The 22,893-nt window shown below is 46.4% G+C and overlaps 1 protein-coding gene across 6 annotated transcripts in view; it reads left to right on the top strand.

The window, feature by feature from the left end:
* RAB43 (RAB43, member RAS oncogene family) overlaps window positions 1-22,893 on the top strand; it is a 353,030-nt gene that overhangs the window by 240,406 nt on the left and 89,731 nt on the right. The window lies entirely within an intron of this gene.

Genomic DNA, 22,893 nt, shown 5'->3' with positions numbered 1-22,893 from the left:
TACTCGACGAGGGCCAGCACTGGGTCCCCTCCCCCAGCTGGAGTTTGATAGAAACTGAAAAGTTCACAGATACCGGAAGGTGGGGGAGAGGACCAAACTTTGGCAATGACTCTGAATAGAAACAGCAGGATGTAGTTGCCACAATGTCCTGGCAATGGTTTGATAAATAATACTTGTGATTAATGAATCAGAGTTTCTTAACCTGGCTACCAGCCCTCCGTAACAGAGTTAGGAGACCGTGGCTAGGGCAGAGCATTGTTTTTGCTCAGTAACTTAACTGAGCTGTGCAGAAATCTTTTCCATTCTTTCATGGTTTTCAGTTCACGTGATCTGCAGGACGACAGCTCTTAAGAGCACTGGGCAGGGGCAGCACAGGGCAAGTGTTATCTCCTGTTATCTCTGTGTTTTCTAGAAGTTGAGCCAGGGTATTGGAGTCCCTTGAGACCTGATGCTCTGGTGCTTTGCGTCCCTGGGCTGCTGTAGCCCTGCTCATGTTTGCCTTTTGCCAGGGTACTTAGCTCTTTGTTTCTGCAAAATTGGGATAATTTCTGGGTGTTGCCTACCTCCTGTCCCTCCATGGAGAAATAGTAAGCCAACAAACTTTACGTGACCACAGTGCCTCTAGAGTTCATGTGCCACAGGAAGCAGAGACTCCCTGCCTGAAGGGTTTTGTTTTGTTTTGTTTTAAAGAATCTTTTGGGTTTCTGTGTGTTTTTGGTTTCCTTAGGATGGAAAAAAAAAAAAAAAGAGCAAGGTGTGGCAGGCAGCTTTGAGTCATTATTTGGGACCACCCCTTTGGAACAGGTGGCGAGGGAAGGGCTGTAGGATGGGTGGAGTGTGTCTATGGATGAGTTTGTGCCCTGTGATGATGCCAGCAGCCAGAGGGAAAGTGGAGTGCCTAAAATACAGGCATAAATAGCAGTGGTGTTCCTGCAAGCTGTCGGCCTTCTCCTGCACCCGAGTGTTTGTGGTGGCTGGGTGCTGACGGTGGTCAAGGAGGGGGCAGGGTGTTCCTGTTGACCTGGCAAGATAACAGCCTGTGCCCCAGTGGAGCCCAGGGTGTGCTGTGTACCCGAGCGCAGGTTATGCAATGCGGGGCAGGCAGTTCGTGATTTCTGTTCCTTATGGTCATCTCCACGTTGTTCTCAGGAGGCCGCCGGGTGGGATTGGGATCAGCACGGGGTAGGGATGGTAAAACCCCTTGGTAGTTATAACGGCTGACCCTCTTGAGAGGCCGTTGTGTGCCAGCCGATGTGCAGATGTGTTCTTATTAACCCTGTACTGGCATAGGACAGGCTGGCCCCAGGGCACAGCCAGTAACTGACTGAAGTGGGCATTTTTCTTCCAGTGTTTCTGACTCCAGAGCATCGAGGGCTTTCCCCTATGCCAGACTGCTTCTTAGAATCTGACTGGAGTGGGAAAGTCTTTGGCATTTATCTACCTCCTCGTTTTGCAGTCAGAGAAACCTGGGGCTCAGGGTGCTAAAGAGGCTTTGGATTGAAACTGAGCAGCAGTGGGTGGGAGACAGTCCATCAACAGCAGTTTTAGGGCTCTACTGACTCAGCAGGAGCAAGTCATTTTTGCTTTCTGATTCTGTTTCCTCATCCATAAAATGCCTCAGAGGTGCCTTGGTTTTTTTTAAAAAAACTTCAGGTTTGTTAGAGTTAAATTTATACTCCTTAAGCTTCACCCATTTTAGGTGTACCGTTCTGTGAATTCTTTTTTTTTTTTTTTAAGATTTTATTTATTTATTTGGCAGAGAGAGACACAGCGAGAGAGGGAACACAAGCAGGGGGAGTGGGAGAGGGAGAAGCAGGCTTCCCGCCAAGCAGGGAGCCCGATGCGGGGCTCAATCCCAGGACCCTGGGATCATGACCTGAGCCGAAGGCAGACGCCCAACAACTGGGCCACCCCGTTCTGTGAATTCTGACGAAATGTATACAGTCCCATAATCACTACCACAATCACACTGTAGAATACTTCCAGCAACCCACAAAGTTCCCTTGTGTCCCTTTGTGTCAGTGTCCTCCCTTCACCCCAGCCCCTGGCAGTCACCGATCTGTTTTCTGTCCCTGTAGTTTCAGCAGTGTGATTTTTTTTTTTTTTTAAGATTTTATGTATTTATTTGACAGAGAGAGACACATCGAGAGAGGAACACAAGCAGGGGGGAGTGGGAGAGGGAGAAGCAGGCTTCCCGCCAAGCAGGGAGCCGGATGTGGGGCTCGATCACAGGACCCTGGGATCATGACCTGAGCCGAAGGCAAGACGCTTAACGACTGAGCCACCCAGGCGCCCTCAGCAGTGTGATTTTAACTGGAACCTTTGACAAACCAGATTTTATTGTTATTGTTCCTGCAGAAAGTGTGACCACATCAGGGATTTTGTTTAAAACCTTTCCAGGAGCTATCTGGGGCCGAGCAAGGATCCAGCATGATCCCCCAAAACTCCTCTCCTTGTTCTGCAGCTTTTGTTAGAGCTTGACGAGCCCAGAGATAGATCACCTGGTGTTTTTCCAGCTCCTCTGAGCTCCAGTGCTTGGGGGTGCTGTGAGGGTAAAGGGGAAAGGCCAAGAGGCCACAAGTTCAGAAGGGCCTTAACTAGCTTCTCACCCAGCCAGAGCAGAACCACTTTTATCCAGTTCTATATTGAGGTTCCACTTGTTTTTATTTGGCTGAAAAGTTCTGCTGCTAAAAAAATAAAAAAGTTTGCAACATCACAGATCTAATTAAACCCCTTTATTTCTGTAGTTACTTCCTGTTGCAACCAGAATGACATCCATACTCCTCACCTGAAGAGGTGGGCCCCTGTCTGCCTTGGCTGATTTACTGCCTTCCCTCTGCCCCTCACTCACTGCTCTCTAGCCTCGATAGCCCTTTCTGTCGTTCAGACATGCCTGCCTTGGGCTCTTTGTATCTGTTCCCCTGCCTGTCATAGCATGACCCTACATCCCCCTGTTGCTTCATTTGGCTCCCACTGCAAATGCCTCCTCTTCAGAGAGAGGCCTTCCCTGACCTTCTGGACCCTCTGTCCCATTACAGGGTGAGTTCAGGGGTAAGTTCATAGCACTTAGCAGGACTTGAAATGACCTCATGTGTTGGTCTCCTCCTGTACAAGGTCTGTCCGCTCCTTGAAAGTGCAGGGATTTAGTCTGCTTTGTGGGCCTGTGAGTCCCCGCACCTACAACAGTGTTATATGCATGGTGCATAGTACATGTCTGGGAATTGATTTTTATTAATAGAGGGGAAGCTGAGGTCAAAATAAATGAAGTGACCAGCATGCCTAAGGCCACACACAAATCAGGGGCAAAACCAGGACTTGAACCCAGGGTCTGCCTGGGTCCTAAGCCCAGGGCTCATTTTTACACTTGCCACCCGTCTGAGTCCCTCTGAGTTCAAAATGATGACCCTGGGAATCTGCAAGTTAATGAATCTAGTAAAAAGGCAGTTGCAGCCACTGTACTTTGAGAAACAGTGTGGACTTGGGCATTTTATAGATTTTTCAGTAGTAAGGATTGAAGCCCTAGCAAGTTTCAGGATGTTTGTCTGCTACCAGAACATCTAGCCAGCTCTGAACAGCTCACCTAGCCTGCTGTGCTGGTTAGTAAGGCTCCATATAGGGTGATGGGTTCCTGTGCCCACCCCATGTGGATTCACACAGCTCTAGCTATGCAAGTTGAACTTCAAGAGCGAATCTGGGGGGGTGGGGGGCTGCATCTTCCAAACCAAATTTCAAAGGTGTAAAAGGGCAGACAGTAAAAAAAAAAAAAAAAAAAAAAATCTCCCTTTCACCTTTGTCCTCCTACCCCGCAATGCCCTCTAAGAAGAGGCAATTGGTGTTATTGGTTTCTTTTCTATCCTGAGAGTGCTATTGCGAATAAAACCAAGGAATTACAAATATGAGGACTTAAATTATTATGGCCATTGTTACTATTTTCCTCCTTATCTCAGACAGATGATTTCTTAACTCACCCTTCCCCCACCCTTTGCTCCCCACCCCCACTGCCCCCCAACCTCACTATCCCCCAGGAAATATCAGCCGGTTCTAAATCCTTAAAACATTCTTACTGCTCCTCTACTCTCTCTTATCTGGGACAACACAAAGGCCTGTTATGTAAACTCGTTTTGCAGATCGCTGGGGACACAGACCTCAAGTCCACACACAGAGGTTAGCCTTGTCGAATTGTACCCCCTTTATTCAGCTCTCTGTCGGGTTCACTCTCCCCTTATTGAGGATGTTGCCAGATCTCTCCTTCACAGAGGTAAAGTGTATGCCCTTGGGCCTTGGCTCTCAAGCTTCCCTAGGCCCTACAAGTCACCTTTGTTTTTGTAGCTGCTCCTGGCACTTCCCAAAGAGGGGGCAGGCAGGGAAATAGGAACTGCCTTCTTTTTAAAGTTTGCATCTTTGGTCCTTCCAATCAGGGGTCTGATTTTGCTATTTGGATCAGGTGCTTTTCTGATTTGGATCTTATTGCTTTGACTTCTTCAGTTTTGATCAGAAATAGCATAAGGACTGTTAGATTAGAAAGAAGTTCTGGGTCATGCTGGTTGTCTGGAGAAATCTGTTCTTGAGGCCAATGACAGCCATCCCGTTGCAAAATAAGCCTTGCCTCCTGAGGTTTCTAACAGTCCTGAGGTAGCGCGGGTTGTGGAAAGACAGTGGAAGGAGGGCCAGTGTTAGACCCACGAGGCACCATCTTAAAATCTTGACTTTGCCATGTAGTTCTTTGGGCATGTGACATCATTGCTTCTAATCTGCTTCCCTGTAAACCTCTTAGCTTTAGGGACCTGCCCATTGCAGATCATTAGGAAATGGGGACTGACGTTGGTGTGGAAATCACCTGGGAGAGAGAGCGGCATGGGGCTTCTCAGCTTGGGTGCCCAGCTGACCTTGTGCAAGTCACTTCACCTATCTGTTACTCCATCAGTGAGCTGCAGAAAGAATCCCTATCTCACCTACCCACACAGGATTTGCTTGAGGTCACCCTGTGAGAAGGACCACCATCTTACAGAGTGGGACATGAAGGCCTGTATGTGGCAGATCGGAACAGAACCTGGCCTTCTGGCTCCTGGTCTGGTGCTTATTCTCACTGCTGTGCTATGCCCTCTCCCACTGGCAGTATGCGCACAAACACCACACACGCATGGAAAGGTTTGGGATGAGTTTAATATCTGGGCCGTCATATATCACTTATATTTTACATTTTTTGTGTGTTTTGATTAGCAGTACCGTATCAGCATCCTAATGCCAGGTGCTGGTTAAACAAACAAATCCTTATTCATTCAGGTGAATTGGGTGAATTGGTACATATGGCTAGTGTGAACAAACGAAAAAGCCCATCTTCTAGAATGGCTTACAAAATGCTGTTCTGTTGAACATAGAGCAACAGAACCCGAGCTAGTGCTGTTAGAGAGAGGATCTCTCCAACCTGCTGTGATAAATTGATAAGCAAGGACCATTGCTCATTAATAACTTCTGTATCTAGCCCATGACATACATAGACTCCTCTGATCTTACTTGTACTCCTTTGCCTTGTAAACCTCCCTTTCTTGGACTGGAAAAACAGGAACTTAGTCCTACATGAGGTATGTAAACATTGTGAGTTCTTCGAGGTTTTCGCACCTGTTCGTCAGTGTTTGAGGTGACACCGTCCCGAATTTGGAGTGTGACTAAGGAGGAATGTGACTAATTTGTAAAAAAAAAAAAAAAAAGCAACCTAGAACCTGATGTGTCCATGGGTGCTGCCCCTTTCAAAATCGTCTCCTTGAGAAATTGTGTGCGTATTTCCCCAATGTTTGATCAGCTGTGACGATCCTTATTCACATTCTTCAGAGCCTGCAGCTCTTCCTTCTGGCAGGTCCTTCAGGGGTGTATTTGAGAGTGTTCCATAGTGGTAGTGTTCTTCGGTCCAAAGTGAGGTCTAACCATAGAGTCACAATTCTGGTGCACGTCAGTCCAGGGGGCTTGCCCAAGGGCCCTGACAGCAATTGCAGTGTGTGTTGGGCAGCAACAGGTCATTGGAGTGTGTCATCTCTTGAGGCAACTGCTTTTTAAGGGGATGCTGGTCATCTTGATGTGAGAGGCCTGAAAGGTTGGCTTCCAGCTCACAGCTCATGGTTAGTGGGTTAGGTTAGCTGATGTGGATGGTGTTGGACCATTTCATCACTGAAGGATCCCATCACTCACTGAAAAAAAAAAATCCTGTAATTTCCAGTCAGGGAATCCCCACTCCTGCCATTTTGATGCCAGAGAAAGATAAAAATTAGATATTTTTTAAATTAATTGATTAATTAATTAATTTATTTAATTTTTTAAAGATATTTATTTATTTGACAGAGAGAGAGAGAGAACAAGTAGGCAGAGAGGAAGGCAGAGGGAGAGGGAGAAGCAGGCTCCCCGCTGAGCAGGGAGCCCAATGTGGGGCTCGATCCCAGGACCCTGGGATCATGACCTGAGCCGAAGGCAGTGGCTTAACCGACTGAGCCACCCAGGTGCCCCCAAAATTAGATACTTTTAAAATGAAAAATATTCTGGGGCACCTAGGTGGCTCAGTTGGTTAAGCATCCAACTCTTTTTTTTTTTTGAGATTTTATTTATTTATTTATGAGAGGCAGAGGCAGAGGGAGAAGCAGACTCCCTGCGGACCAGGGAGCTTGATGTGGAACTCAATCCCAGGACCCCAGGATCATGACCTGAGCCAAAGGCAGACGCCTAACCGACTGAGCCACCCAGGTGCCCCATCATCCGACTCCTGATTTTGGCTCAGGTCATGATCTCAGGGTCGTGAGATCGAGCCCCAGGTCAGGCTCCATGCTCAGTGGGGAGTCTGCTTGAGATTCTCTTTCTCCCTTTGCCCCTTTCCCCAACTCATGCTCTCTCTCAAATAAATAAGTAAAGAAATAATCTAAAAAAAAATTAAAAATGTTCCATTTACATTTTCCAATGAAAAGCTTTGATTTTTTGTTTGTTTGTTTAACTTGTTTTTTTATTCTTGGGTTTTAACTCTCATGGGTACACAAATAGCAGATGATTTCATGATAAAAAAAAGTAGAATTTAGCTGTCAGAATAAACTTCAGTTTGCTATGAATTGTTAATATCTTCCGTGTTTACATTATAGATAATTACATAGAAAAAGATCGGTTTTATAAAATATGTGAACATTCTTTGAAATACATAGAAAAAAAATCTATTTTATTATTGAAATCACAAGGTAAATACCTCAGTGTAAACTCTGACTCTAGGGTTTTCTTTGGGTTCTTTTCCCCAGAATAAGCCCTTGGTAAGTGTTGGCTGAATGAACAGAGAGGGAGGGAGAGAAAGAGGGAGAAGGGAGAACCTTCTAAGCAGGAAAGGGTATCAGTAAACCTCTGCTTGAAGGGTTGGGTTCATGCAGGAGCTTAAGGGCTCCTGGCCAGGGAGGGGAGATAAATATCAGGTGAAAACGGGAGACCTTATAGGAACTCTGTGTTCTGTTTTGTTTTGTTTGATTTTATGACTTTTGAGAAATAGTGTCACCATAGTGCAAGTTGATGGGGAAAGTTTTTGTAGACTAGTTTGCTAAAAAGCCTAATCTCTTAAAATTTAACTGGCAAAGTTCGGCTAATTTGATGTGAAACAGTCATGGTTGGTATTTTCAAGCCTAGTGTGAAAAACTCATTAAGTATTAAAAGGACTCCAAGCTATAGAATTCCAGCTAGATTCTTCTTTTTGCCACTCAGGGGTTCCCCTGCCTCTGAGCAGGAGCGTGATAATGGATGGAAGGCCGTGGTGTGTTAAGATGTTTTGGGGCAGTTTGCTCTGCGTGTGTACATGTATGTATACATCAGCAGATTATTGTTTTGCTTTACGTGAGTTGGCCTTACTTGACTGTCATTTTTTAAAAGATTTTTAAAATTTATTTTAGAGTGAGTGAGAGTGTGAGTGGGGGGAAAGGCAGAGGGAGAATAGAGTCCCAAGCGGACTCCGCGCTGAGTGCAGAACCCGAGGTGGGGCTCGATCCCACAACCCCGAGAGCATGACCTGAGCTGAAATTAAGAGTCAGACGGATGCTCAACTGACTGAATCGCCCAGGTGCCCCCTTGACAATTTTGTCTAAAGTAGCACTCTACCAAGTTCCTTAAAAAAAAGTCTTTATTGAGATATAATCCGTATACCATAGAACTTCCCCATTTAAAGTGTTCGGTTCACTGTGGTGTTGTATACTCACAGAGTTGTATAACCATCACCACAATCAATTTTCAGATATTTTCATTGCCCCAAAAGAAACCTGCTACCCCTGAGCAGTCATTCCCATTCCTACCTCCCTGTAACCCCTGGCAACCACTTGTCTACTTTCTGTCTCTATAGGGTTGCCTGTTCTAGACATTCCAGATAAATGGAAACCTACAATATTGTGGGTTTTCCTGTGTCTGACTTCCTTCACCAAGCATAATGTTTTTGGTCTTACTTGCCTTGCTTTGTTTTTTTCTTCCTAGCACTTACTACCACCCCACGTCTTGCTCGCGTGTTTGTTCCCAGGCCCGGGAGGGCATGTGAGCTCTGCTGTGTGCCCGCACTTAGCACTGCACCCTCTCTGTTGTTGTTGAATGACCTACATGAAGCTCTCTGCCCTCACTGTTCAGTGACTGACTTTCTGCATCACAAAGTATGTCTCGGCCTCTGTTGGATCTCTCTCCCGTGCCGTCTTCTTAGTAATTTGGAAATACATATGTCCTGTCTCTATTCATCTTGTTAAATGTTAAATACATATTCAAATTTATATTTTCCTACCTGTGGTCTAGAATTAGTATTTATTTCTTTGACCCTAAGAGGACAAGAACCTTGGCACACTTTTCCTCCCTCCTCATTGCCTCCCCACCCCCAGTTTCCACATTGAAATCATCTGGGATTTGAGGGCCAGATCATTATTGATTTTTTTTTTTTTGACATTTTGCATCAACAGTTATTTTAATTCCTTTAATTTATTTAATTCCAAGTTTTATTTATTTATTTTTGGTTTACTGTTTTTTTATTGCTTTAGTTCATTGGCATTTTGCTTGAATTGTTCCTCAAGTGATTCTTTCAGAAAGAATCTGTAAGTGACTCTTGAAATCAAGTGACCCTTGATTTCTAATGTTCTGAAATCTTACCATAGTGTACCTAGGTTGTGGGATATTTTTTCATTCACCTTGCTCTGAACTCAGTAGGTATAACCAGAGTGAAAATTCCTGTATTTCTAAAGGTCTAAGGATTTTTTTTTTTTTAAGATTTATTTCTTTATTTTAGAGAGAGAGGAGCAAGCAAGCATGGTGGGGGGAGGAACAAAGGAAGAGGGAGAGAAAAACCCAGGCAGACTCTACGCTGAGCGTGGAGCGGACATGGGGCTCGATCTCAGGACCCTGAGATCATGACCTGAGGCAAAACCAAGAGTCAGATGCTTAACCGACTACATCACCCAGGCGCCCCTAAAGGTCTAAGGAATTTTTAAAAATGTATTTGATTAGCTCCTATTCTCCCCTCTGGAGCTTGCATGGTACAGGAGCTGGAATTTAGGGTCTGTTCTTCACATCTCTTATCTTCTCCATCTCAACAGCATGGTGCTCTATTGTGCTGTGTTCTGGACAAACCCTGGGCTTCACCTTCCAGTACACTGATTTCCTTTTCAGCTGTGTCTGTTCTTTTTTTTTTTTTTTTTAAGATTTACTTATTTTAGAGAGAGAGAGAGCATGAGTGGGAGGGGCAGAGGGAGAGGGAGAGAGATTCTTAAGCAGACTCTGAGCACAGTGCTGAGCGCAGACTCAAGCTCATGCTGAGCACAGAGCCCAACCCAGGGCTCCATCCCAAGATCATGACCTGAGCCAAAATCGAGAGTCAGACGCTTTAACCAACTGCGCCACCCAGGCGTCCCTCAGCTGTATCTGTTCTGACCATTCATTCCATCTCTTGTTTTATTTTGATAATTACAATTTTAGTTTCCAAGATCTCCAGTTCGTTCTTTTTCATATCAGTAATATTTTCATTCTGCAGATATTATTAATACTCTTATTTTTCCCAACTTTTTGTTATGAAAACTGTCAAGCATATAGAAAAGCTGAAAGAAGAGCACAATAAACCCCAAACCTATCCTCCACCTAGATTCAGCAGTTGTTCTGTTTTACTCTGTTTGCTTCGTCTTTCTGTATATGTAATATACCTTTTTTTTAATTTGAAAGTAAGTTGCAGATAACATGATATATCACCCCATAGCTCAACATACAATTTTTAAGAATGGGCATGATTTTTTTTTCTATTTTTTAAACTCCAGTGTAGTTAACATACAGTGTTATATTAGTTTCAGGTATACAGTATAATGATTCATCAGTTCTGTACATTGTTCAGTGCTCTTCGTGATAAGTGTACTCTCAACCCCCTTTATCTATTTCACCCATCCCTACTCCTATCTCTGGCAGCCACTAGTTTATTCTCTGTATTTAAGGTTGTTTGTTTGTTTGTCTCTTTTCATTTGTTTGCTCATTTGTTTTGTTTCTTTTTTTTCATTTGTTGTGTTTCTTAAATTCCACATATGAATGAAACCATATGGTATTTGTCTTTCTCTGTCGGACTTATTTTACTTAGCATTATACCCTCTAGGTCTGTCCATGTTGTTGCAAAAGTCTCATTCTTTTTTTATGGCTGAGTAATATTCCATTGAATATATTTACCACATCGTCTTTATCCATTCATCTATGGTTGGGTGATTGGGTTACTTCCATGTCTTAGCTATTGTAAATAATGCTTCAGTAAACATAGGGGTATATATATGTTTCAGAATTTGTGTTTTCATTTTCTTTGGGTAAAACTCAGGAGTAAATACCCACCAGATTATTGGATCATAGGGTACTTCCATTTTTAATTTTTTGAGGCGCCTCCATACTTTTTCCCACGGTGGCTGCACCAGTTTGCATTCCCACCGGTGGTGTGTGCAAGGCTTTCTTTTTCTCCACATCCTCACTAACACTTCCTATTTCTTTCTTTTTTTTTTTTTTTAAGATTTTATTTATTTATTTGAGAGAGAGAGAAAGAGTGAGCGGGGCGGGGGTGTGCCTGGGGTGGCTCAGTTATTAGGCGTCTGTCTGCGGCTCAGGTCATGATCCCAGGGTCCTGGGATGGAGCCCCACATCGGGCTCCCTGCTCGGCGGGAAAGCCTGCTTCTCCCCCTCCCACTCCCCTTGCTTGTGTTCCCTCTCTTCACTGTGTCTCTCTGTCAAATAAATAAATAAAATCTTAAAAAAAAAAAAAAAGAGTGAGCAGGGGGGAGGGACAGAGGGAGAGGGAGAAGCAGACTCCCCTCTGAGCAGACAGCCCGATGTGGGGTTCAATCCCAGGACCCTGGGATCGTGACCCAAGCCAAAGGCAGACGCTTAACCAACTGAGCCACCCGGGCACCCCAATCTTCCTATTTCTTGTCTTTTTTATTTTAGTCATTCTGACAGGTGACAGGTGGTGACATCTCATTGTGGTTTTGATTTTTATTTCCCTGATAAGAATAAGCACAATGCTTTTAACACACCTAAGTAAATCAGTACAGTTGAACCTCGAACAACTGGGTACACTTCTGTGCAGATTTTTTTTTTTTTTTTAATTTGACAGAGAGATAGAGAGCGCAAGTAGGCAGAGCGGCAGGCAGAGGGAAAGGGAGAAGCAGGCTCTCTGCTGAGCAGGGAGCCCGATGCGGGGCTCGATCCCAGGACCCTGGGATGATGACCTGAGCTGAAGGCAGCCGCCCAACCGACTGAGCCACCCAGGCACCTCTGTGCAGATTTTTTATAGTACAGTTCTGTAAATGTATTCTCTCTTTCTTATGACTTTCTTAATAACATTTTCTCTAGCTTATTTTATTGTAAGAATACAGTATATAATACATATAATATACAAAAATATGTGTTAATCGACTATTTATTATCTACAAGTCTTCCCATCAATAGTAGGCTATTTGTAAAGTTTTTGGGGAGTCAAAAGTATACACAGATTTTTGACTGCCCAGGGGGTTGGTGCCCCTGACCCCATGTTGTTCAAGGGTCAAATGGTATTTCTATAAAATAGCATCTACTGTCTAGTCGATTTTTAAGTTTTTCCACCTTTCTCCCTCAAGTTTTTTATAGTGTTTTTCCTCTTTTAATTTTTGCTCTTTTTTTGAAAGACTTTATTTGAGAGTGAGCACGAGCAGGGAGAGGGGTAGAGGGAGAAGGAGAAGGAGACTCCCAGCTGAGCAAGGAGCCCGATGTGGAGCTCGATCCCAGGACCCTGAGATCATGATCTGAACTGAAGGCAGATGCTTAACTGACTGAACTACCTAAGGCGCTGCAGTGTTTTTCCTCTTTGAACCAGAGTCCAGTAAAGTTTGGTCCAGAACAACACCTTGCTTTTTTTTTTTTTAATGACTTTTTGTTGTTGTTGTTGTTAATGATACTGATTTTGGATACCGATTCACTTCCTGGATTTGTCTCATGGTTCCCTTGTGGTGTCTTTGCACTTGTTCCTTTGTCTCCTGTATTTCCTGTAAGCTGGAGGTTGAGTTAGAGCTCACTTCGACTTGGGTGGGACACGGCAGGTGGCACAGGAAGCCAGGTTCCCACATTGGTATTAATGCCTTGGTTTGATCACTTGGTTGGGGTCGTGTCTACCAGATTTCTCTATTCACATTTATTGTTAAAAGATTCCTTTTTGCTCTGTTAACTTTGTTTCCTGGGATATCACTTAAGAGTCGTGGCCTTGAGCTGGCCTTTTCTGCCTGGAGCAGCGGACAGGATGAAATGGGATTCCAAGGAGAAAATGCCTGGAACTTTGAAAGTGTTCTGTCCAGCTTAATTACAGTTGTTGGTAGATGTGACCATCTGACACCCTGAGACATAAACTGCATATTGGGGAGATCATTAGATGGCGACTAGTTGATGGTTTGTCTGTCCGTTCTATAACTACCTCCTCTTTCCCAGGCACTGTTCTAAGCTCAAGAGAAAAAAGGATGAGTAAGAGACAGTCCCCGTTCTTCAGGAGCTCGTAACTGGTCAGGGGCACAGACAGGTAAACAGCTAGCATGCAGTGCTATTAATGTCATTGCCCAGTTTCTGAACCAGGAATTGGAACACATGGCCTGACAAGTATGTGTGTGTTTATTTTAGCGACAGCAAGACCGAGTATTGAAAATTAGGACCGTCCCTGCAAAGCAGGGCCCTGTGGTTGCCATGGCTGTCACAGGGATGTCTGCTGAATGCCACAGGGGCACAGGGTCACGGAGGCAGTGAGTTTCATGATACGTAGACCCTGAAGGATACGTGAATTTCCCAGTGAGGAAAGATAGAAGGGGCTTTAGCTACCAAAGCCATATATGTGCAAAGTCAGGGAGGTGTGGAAGAGGAAGTGTGGGTGTTTGTCCAAGTCGAGCGTAGCTGGAGTGTCAGGGGAGATGAGACGATGCAAGGGGCTCAGCGCCAGACTTCTGATCATGGAAGGTGTGTCACCTGTGTCCTGAGGGCTGTGGTGGCCCTTTGTGTGGGAGACCCACTGTTTGTCCCTGAGGCTTGATGCCAGCTGGAGGCACCATCAGCCGTGACTGAGCGGAGGGGCGGCCAAGGGGTCAAGGCTGAGTGGGGCTCCCAGCTTGGCGCACTCTCCATTAACCCTGGTGTCAGGGTGCAGGAGGGACAGTGTGAGGGAAAGCAGAGCTCATTTTGGGATGTAGTGCATCTGATCCCTCTCTAGGCTGGGTCCTTGCTGCAGAGGAATTTTGGAAAAAGAGAAGCAGATGGGCGTAAGGGAATTAGTGTGGAGGCCCCGAGGGCTCCATGACACCATTTACCCAGGAAGTCAGAGCTCATGGCCATGGCTTTAGGAATGCTGTCATCGCTTGCTCTCAGCTTCTCCTGGTAGGCATAGGTTGTTGCCACAAGGAGCCAGCAGTCCACCTGTTAGTTATGGGCTCTTCCCAGCCTGGCGGGCCTGCCTGACCACTGAATCGGGGAGGGGGGCTCCTGGCACCCTGCTTCGGTCGGGTCACTCTCTGTTGCCCCGTAGTGCTTAAGGAGGCCTGTGAGTGTGGTTTGGTAGCAGCAGGGAAGGAGGCCACAGAGGAAGGACTTGGGTTGTGCTAGGTGATCTCGGCTTCCCTGTGAGAGGGAGGAGGGGCATCCCTGGGGAGCCGGTGGTCCTTTGCGAGCGACCGAGGCAAGACTCCTTGGTCAGAGGCTTTGGTCTCTTTCCCACATCTCGTCTTTTCCCCATCGAGACTGTTCAGGAAGGGGTTTGACTGATTCCTGCAGGAGGTATGAATCATCACTGAGGTTTCTCAGAAGAAACAAAACAAAACAAAGCATTTAAGGATTCTGGAGGAGCCTTGCACACAGTAAAGGGCATGGGCTTTTAGAGTCAGACAAAGCTCTTCTGCCACTGCTTCCCTGTGACCCCTCATGTAGACAGTAGTAAGACTTACCTTCTAGGGTTGTGAGGATGAAACGGGCTGGCAGAGGTGAACGCTAACACAGGTGGTGCCCAGAGGTTCTCGAAGCACGTTAGAACCCCTCCTGCGCCACGTGCTCCCACCAGCCCTGCAGAGTGGGACTGGTCACCGCTGTACCCAAGTTCCTGGTGAGGAAATACCGACTCCAGGTAACTACTGGAACCATCCTTGACCCCTCTGCTGATGGAGTAGAATGGGAACCTGAGATTCCTGATCACTCGTTCACTTCCAGTGACAGATAACCTGCCAAGGAGGGTTGCCTTGTAACAAGGGACAGAGAGAGATCTGTGACACTGGGACCTTGGGCAGCTGTGTTTAGGGGGCAGGAGGAGTCTTGAGCTCAGGAGTATGCCTGCAGCCCTTGCTGCCCGCTGCAGAGAAGCCGTCTGTGTTCAGGACCTTGTTGTTTGCCCCTCCCTGGGTCACTAGCCCAGCGTGTTCTTGCCCTGCTCTCCCTCCCTTGGCTTCTGCCCACCTGCCTGCCCACCTGCCAGCTAACATACTGGATGTTTGGCAGCTTCTCACTATTGCTCCTAAGAGTAACCTGTGTCTCGGTTCTGGCTTGTTGGGAAGCCCCAGGCTGTGCTCTTCCCTGGAGGACTGAGGCAGGAGAAGTGACAGCGGCTGGCCAGAGGAGTGGCCTGCAGACTCCACCTCCTGGGTCAGCTCACCGCATCCCAAGACATCATGAAAAATAGCTCAGGAACTCGTATTTGGGTCAGTCTGACCAGTTTTCAGAGTTTTGTCCTGAGAACTAATTTTTCCAAGGTCTTTTTCTACTATGAAGAAGCAAGGAACTTTCCACTGTTTGTTTCGTCATGCAGGAGAAAGACCGTTCACATAAAATCCTCTTCTATTTCCACTGGTGGAGACAGTGCTGGACATAGGTTTTGGGAACTGAACCACTAATGGTGCTTTTTTTTTTTTTTAAAGATTTATTTATGTATTTGAGAGAGAGAGAGAAAGAGAGCACGAGTGGGAGGGGCAGAGGGAGAGGGACGGAATCTCAAGCAGACTCCCCACCGGGCATGGAGCCCGACACGGGGCTTGATCTCACGACTCTGGGATCATGACCTGAGCTGAAATCAAGAGTTGGATGCTTAACCAACTGAGCCACGCAGTCACCCCGCTAATGGTGCTTTTAACCTAATGAGCAGACTTGATTTCCCACTGGGGCACATAGGAAGCCACTCCTTAGGGACAGCAGGCACAAATCCCTGGAAAGCAGGTTTAGCCCCACCATACTTCTTGTCCTCCTCTTGTTCCCTCTCACTGGCCTGACTACCAGGCCCTGCCTTCAGTTCCTTTATTGTTGAGTACCTGGGTCTGTGCCTGGTTGCTGGTGGCACAAAGGAGTAAGATGGGGTCTCTCCCCTCAAGAGCCCATTCTCGATAGCAAGAGAGAGACTTACAAACCAAGAGCCCCACATAGACAGCCCTAGGCCAGTTCCCACTAAGAAACCTGTTTTTTGGTGCCTACAGAATGGTGATGTGCTGCTTTGTTTTTAATTGGATTTGCTTTAGGCTGGACAATCTTTTCTGTTGTCTTGCTGCATTTTATGTTCCTTGCCTGCCCCCAAACGCAGCTTAGTTTGGGACACTTGAATTAAATGTTGAACATACTCTGCAGTGTGTGCTGTTACAGAGGCAAGAACACAGATGCTAGGGAACAAGAAGGCAAGAAATGAATTCTGCTCTGGGCTGGGGCTTGGTCCTGTGTGTCAGGGAAAGCTCTACTGACCAGGTGACTTTTGAACAGGGTCTTGAAGGTTAGGTAGGAGTTCACCAAAAGATCAAGATGAATGCAATCTATCCTAGGAAAAGAAGATAAAGACAAGAATATGCCGTCATGGGTGTAGGGACTCAGAGGGACAGTGTAAACAAGGAGTCATTAACTGTGAAGCTTAGAAGAGAGAATAAGCCTCATCTCTGACCCTGAGACTGTGCTTCCCAGATTGAGGCAGCGATACATGGGCCCGAGCCTTCTTGTCACCAAGGCATAAGAAGGACCTGAACGAGACCCAGAACCCTTGCAGCCTGGAAATGCCCACCCCCACACTCAGAAGAGGGGAGCCGCCCCCACCCGCACCCATTTGAAACTTACCTGACTGACCTCTCCTGAGTGGGAGTGGGGGCAGCTCCCCTTTTCTGAGTGTAAATGCTCTGGGAGCCCTTCTCCATCCTAACTGGGCCTCACTCCTACTCTCTGTGCCCAGCAGATGCTTCTGAACTTCACTCCAGATGTCAGGAGCCCTAAAAATTTCCCCTGAAGTCCGATGTAAGATAAGAAGGCCTGGCTTGGGGAAGGTAGGAGAGGCGGGCAGCGTGCCAGGCGGGAAGTGGGAGAGTTAGGGAGGGCGGGCTGGGGCATAACCCACAGTACAAAGTCCCTGCCTGTTTGTCAAGTGAGCGTGCGGGCAGAGGACTTCAGCGGGTGGGGTGGTGGTTTCAACTTGGTAGATGCTCTCGGTGGTTTCAGGCTGAACACTCACAGTCTCATTAGGATGTGAAGACCCAATGGTTCGCTTTCCTAAGCCAAGTCCTGGAGCCTGAGCTGCTAGATGGAGATCCGGCGGGGCAGGGTGACAGGCTCTAAGGGCAGGAAGGGTACTCATCCATCTAGCATGTATTAATCAAGCACCTTCGACATGCTAGGCAGTATGCTGGGTTCTGGGCATATGTGGAAAGCCAGCCAGCCAGGCTCTGCCCTCATGAAACTCCTATGAGAGAGAACAGGAAACATTTAAAAAGTGCATATGTGTGAATGCTGCCTTCGGAGAAAAGTAAATCGGGGTGAGGGGACAGGATGGGCTGCTCTTTTAAGAAAGGGGAATCATGAAAGACCCGTGAGCGCAACTGATACTTGAAAGCAGGCAGGAGTGAAGGGAGGCGGCAGTCATGTGCTGGCCTGGGAGAAGAACACTTCAGGAAGGGGAATGTCAAGGGCAGGGGTCTTGGTATAGAGACCTCTGAGTGCTCAGGGACTGGCCAGGAGCAAATACGGCTGAAGTGAAGTTATGTGAAGGCAGATAAAGTCCAGGCTGCAGGTCCTTTAGGCCTTTCTGGGGTGGAGAGCCAAGGAGCGACAAGATCCTACTTAACACTGTTTTAGGGGCTCCACATCGGCTGCTGTGTGGAGAATGGACTGCAGTGCGGGCGGAGGCCCGGGGCAGGGTTGAGGCTGGCTGCGGTGGCTGTGGTGTGAGGCTTGGTGACAGCCAGTGTGGAGGGGAGTGAGCAGCAAAGGACTCGGTGCCCATGGGCCCTGCTGAGGACAGGGAGCAGGGAAGTAGACAGACAGACAGACAGACAGATGGGCGTGGGCCTGCCTTTCTGCTCTGTGCACTGGGCTGGTGGTCTCTGCCTGCAGGCTCTGACGGGGAACCAGCCTGCTGCCTCAGAACCCCACAGCATCCATGTGGGGGGTTCTGCTCTGGCTTCTGGGAAATAGAGCCTGCAGCTGTCCTCTCCGATGGACGGCTCAGGATGGCCCCAGTGTGCTTGCCTGCCTCCTCACCTGCCTGTCTCTTGAGTAGCTAAGGTGGCTGATGACACTTATTAAACTTTCGCCCAGACCCCCTTGGGGCCCTGCCTTACGGCAGGTGTGGGGCTCCGACAAAGGAGCTTTGCTTGGCTGCTGGGAAAGTAGGCCCTCACCTGGCTTGGCTTCTCCCACCTGTTTTGGAACACAGAGGGCATTTGTGCCAAGAGATTGAGCCTCTTCTATGAAACCTTCCCCACGATCCCACAGTAGGACCCCGCTCCACTCAGCAACCCAGGTGATACTTGGCAAACATCAGTCAGAGTGCCTCTCGTCTCAGCCTGGGCTCCCTCTGGAAAACAAGAGCCTGAGACACAGGCTTGCATGCAGCTCATTTGTTTTGGTGACCGGAGAGAGTAAAACAGGAGGAAGGAAGTGCTACAAGGCTGCATCCTCAAGTTGGTCCCTGCCACGGGCAAGTGGGGCTTGATCTGGCCGGGCATCCCTTGCTCCCCGTTGGCCAAGGGTTGATCCGTAGGGTGGTAAGGCCCTCTCACTTCTGGGTCATGAATGCATGAATGCTTGGTTTCCCACAGGCCTCCCGGGCTGGAATCGGAGAGGATCCAAGGCAGGCAGCGAGGCTCTTTAGGCTGTTACACTGTGTGGGCTGGTTGCTGCTGCAGTGGGCTGGAGTTCAGGGGGGGCTGCTAAGATATGTGAGGTGGGATAAAAGAGATGTCTAATACGAATTTCCTTGCTTCAGACAGTCTTCAATGGCTTCTCATTGCCATAAAAATAAAATCCGCACTCGACGTCGGCCTGTAAGATCCTGCATGTTCTGGCTTCCGCTGCCCCTGACCACATCTCCTTCCATGTGCCTTCTTCACTGCCATCTGGCCACACTGCCCTTTCTGTATCTCCAACACGGCGAGCTTTGTCTTTCTGGACACTGTGGCACTGTTCCCTCTGCCTGAACACTGTCCCCATGCCTGGCTTCTCATCATCAGGCCGCAGCTTGAGTGTCACCTTCTGGGACCACCCCAGGAGGCCCCTATCCCAGGGAGTCTCTCCCCATTATCCTTATTTTCTGCAGAGTGCTCATTATCCTTCTCTGCAAGGGTCCTATTTGCATTCTTCTTGTCTGTCTTCTTTTGCTGGGATGTGAGCTCTGTTTTTGTTTTATTCCCTGCAGTCTCCCCAGCTCTTGAACAAAGGCTGGCCCATGGCAGAAATGCAGTACATAGTAGACGAAGAAATCAATGACCCATGCACACAGCCTGATATAGTTTTCTTTGGGCATTTTATATATTCTATCTCGCATTAAAGCTCCTTTCTTATATTTAAAACACTAACCAAAAATTGTACTAGCGCAGTAAATATTGTTAAATGGATGCTTTTTTTTTTTTTAAAGACTTTATTTATTTATTTGATAGAGAGCACAAGCACGGGGAGAGGCAGGCAGAGAGAGAGGGAGAAGCAGGCTCCCTGCCAAGCTGGGAGCCCAATGTGGGGCTCCATCCCAGGACCCCGAGATCATGACCTGAGCTGAAGGCAGCCGCTTAACTGACTGAGCCACCCAGGTGCCCCTAAAGGGATGCATTTATCCAGCACCTTCTCTATGTTAGACACTGTACACACTGAATCTATTATTTGGCCCTTACTGTACCTTTTTTTTTTTTTTAAACAGATGGGAAACTGAATTAAGTTGTAGCTCAGAGACACTATGCTGGAAAGTGATGGAACTGGTTTACAATCTCAGGCCTGTTGGACCCCGGAGCACTGACACTGCTCTTTTCATTCCCTTCCTCTAATGCGGGAGAGTAGGATGAGAATATTACCAGTCATGGGAAGGACCTACTTTCCAGAAATATCTCCTTCATTGCTGCCCAAATTTCACCAATTGGTTGACCTAGATACCTTAATCTGGAGCTGTTTTGTTGGTTTTTAATTTAGTTTTTAATTTTTATTAGAGTTACATATGTGTATGGTTTAAAGAGTCATTAGGTTCAACAAGGCTTGTTACAAAAAGGTCTCCTGATACCCCCACCTCCAGCCTCCAGGGGTAATCAGTTCCAGCTCTTTTACAGGTGATGGGATTTTTCTATTTCTTTTGTTTATATTGCAACCCATCCCCCTTCCCCCCCCAGTTATAGCATAGTTTGTTGACTTCTGACTTTGGAAGGTGATGGTTAACTAACTCTCAGTGCTCCCCCCAGCCCCCATCGTACACGTACACACTTTGCATCCTCCCAGTAGAGTTGTGTGGCAATAGTGATTAGATCATAATTACATTCCTTTCAGCTCTCTTCCCAGAGTGTATTCTGAATTTGCTCACTTCTCCCTTCCTCCACTGTTACCATCCTGGTCCAACCGCTGTCTTTTACCTGGATTATGGCCATTGCCTCCTAACTTGTCTCCCTGTTTCTGTCTTTGACCTCTTTTGATCTCTTCTCAGTACAGCAACCAGAGAGATCCTGTTAAAAAGTAAGCCTGATTGGCTCAAAACTCCCATGGCTTCCCACTTTGCCTCAGAATGAAGTCCAGATTTCTTACTATGATCTAGAAGGCACTGCGTGATCTGGGCCCCTTGATACTTCTCTGTCATCCCTTATTACCCTTTCCCTTTTTTTTTTTTTTTTAAAGATTTTATTTATTTATTCATGAGAGACAGAGAGAGAGACAGAGGCAGAGGGAGAAGCAGGCTCCCCGCGGAGCAGGGATCCCGATGCGGGACTCGATCCCAGTACCCTGGGATCATGACCTGAGCCGAAGGCAGACGCTTAACCGACTGAGCCACCCAGGCGTCCCCCCTTTCCCTTTGTACTCTGCTCAAAACACCCCAATCTTCTTGCTTGCTTTGTGTCTGCCTCAGGCCTTTATACTTGCTCTTCTCTATTCCTGGAATGCTTGTCTCCCAGACATTTGCATAGTTAGCGAACTTTCTCCACATCTTTATTTTTTATTTATTTATTTTTTTAAAAGAGAATTTCTTGGGGCGCCTGGGTGGCTCAGTCATTAAGCGTCTGCCTTCGGCTCAGGTCATGATCCCAGGGTCCTGGGATTGAGCCCTGCATTGGGCTACCTGCTCCGCGGGAAGCCTGCTTCTCCCTTTCCCACTCCCCCTGCTTGTGTTCCCTCTCTCGCTGTGTCTCTCTCTGTCAAATAAATAAATAAAATCTTAAAAATAAATAAATAAATAAAAAAATAAAGAGAATTTCTTTTATTTTTTAGTAGTCTCTGTACCAAGCATGGGGCTTAATCTCACCACCCCAAGATTGAGAGTTATACACTCTTCTGACAGAGCCAGCCAGGCGCCCCTATATATTTATTTTTTTTTAAAGATTTTATTTTTAAGTAATTTCTACACACAGCCTGGGGCTTGAACCTACGACCCCGAGATCAAGATTCGCACGCTCCACCAACTGAGCCAAAAGGCTGAATTCTTGTAGATTATTACTCTAACCACACACACACACACCCCCTCCAGATTATTACCAACAATTATCTCAATGAGGCCTTCTGTGGCTGTCCTATCTAAATCTTCATTCTTCACGTGCTTTATAATTTCTTCCCCTGCTCATTTTTTTCCCCTCTTATCCCTATCTAGCATACTTATTATTTTTATTATTTACTTCATAATAAATATTTTTATATTATATATGTATGTATAAATACATATATTTTATAATAATTATAAATCCTTATTACTTAGGATCTTACTTAGCATTTGTCTCTTGCACCAGACTGTAAGCTTGAGGATAGGAATTTGCATCTGTTTTGTTGGCCCTGGTATCTCCATTCTAGTATCTGGAACACATAGCCGGTGTTTAGTAAGTTCTTATTTAAATGATTGAATGAATACGTTATGATTAGTAAGTGCTGTTCACTGCTAAGCCATTAGTGTAGTGCCATTATTTTTCATTTACTGTGTTCACCAGTTTTTCCTGGAAGTAGTAATCATCTTTGTTTTGCTTAGGTGTCTATGTATTTACCATTAATTCATCTCCCCAATTAGAGAAGATCCTAATTGATATAGCTTCCCTCCCCATCTGTCCAACATATTTGTATACCTTGCCTCTCTTTTTTTTTTTTTTTAAAGATTTTATTTATTTATTTGAGAGAGAGAATGAGATAGAGAGAGCATGAGAGGGGGGAGGGTCAGAGGGAGAAGCAGACTCCCCGCCGAGCAGGGAGCCCGATGCGGGACTCGATCCAGGGACTCCAGGATCATGACCTGAGCCGAAGGCAGTCGCCCAACCAACTGAGCCACCCGGGCGCCCTACCTTGCCTCTCAATATATGCCTCTCAGTATGCTTCTCTCAGCTCTGTCTTCTTCTTCTTCTTCTTTTTTAATATGTTACTTATTTATTTGCGAGAGAGCATGAGAGAGACCACGAGTGGCGGGGAGGGGCAGAGGGAGAGGAAGAAAGAGAAGTAGGCTCTCCACTGAGTGGGGAGCCTGACACAGCCTGATCCCAGGACCAGGAGATCATGACCTGAGCCGAAGTCAGATGCTTAACTGACTGAGCCACCCAGGCACCTCTCAGTTCCATCTTCTTGAAGAAATCTCTCTCAGAGCTTTCTTGTTTTCTACTTTAGTGTTTTGTGTGTGTGTGTGTGTGTGTGTGTGGTTAGAGTAATAATCTTCAAGAATTCAGCCTTTTGAAATTTATTGAGACTTATTTTGAGGCCCAGCATATGTATGGTTTACCTTGGTGTATATTCTGGGTCCACTTGAAAAAAAAGTGCTGTTCTGCAATGTTGGGTGTAGTGTTCTAGAAATGTCAATTTGATCAGTAGTGTTGTTTAGTATATTCTTTATCCACACTGATTTTTTTTTTTTTTTTTTTTTTGGTCTACTTACTGTATCAATTATTGAGAAAGAGGTGGTAAAATCTCCAACTACGATTGTGGATTTGTTTCTCCTTTTAGTTATGTCAGTTT

The sequence above is a fragment of the Leptonychotes weddellii genome, chromosome 1 (assembly GCF_054177405.1).
Source record: "Leptonychotes weddellii isolate Sample4059 chromosome 1, ASM5417740v2, whole genome shotgun sequence".
NCBI lineage: Eukaryota > Metazoa > Chordata > Mammalia > Carnivora > Phocidae > Leptonychotes > Leptonychotes weddellii.
The sequence above is the reverse complement of the archived record's forward strand: the minus strand, read 5'-3'. Positions and strand labels throughout refer to the sequence as shown.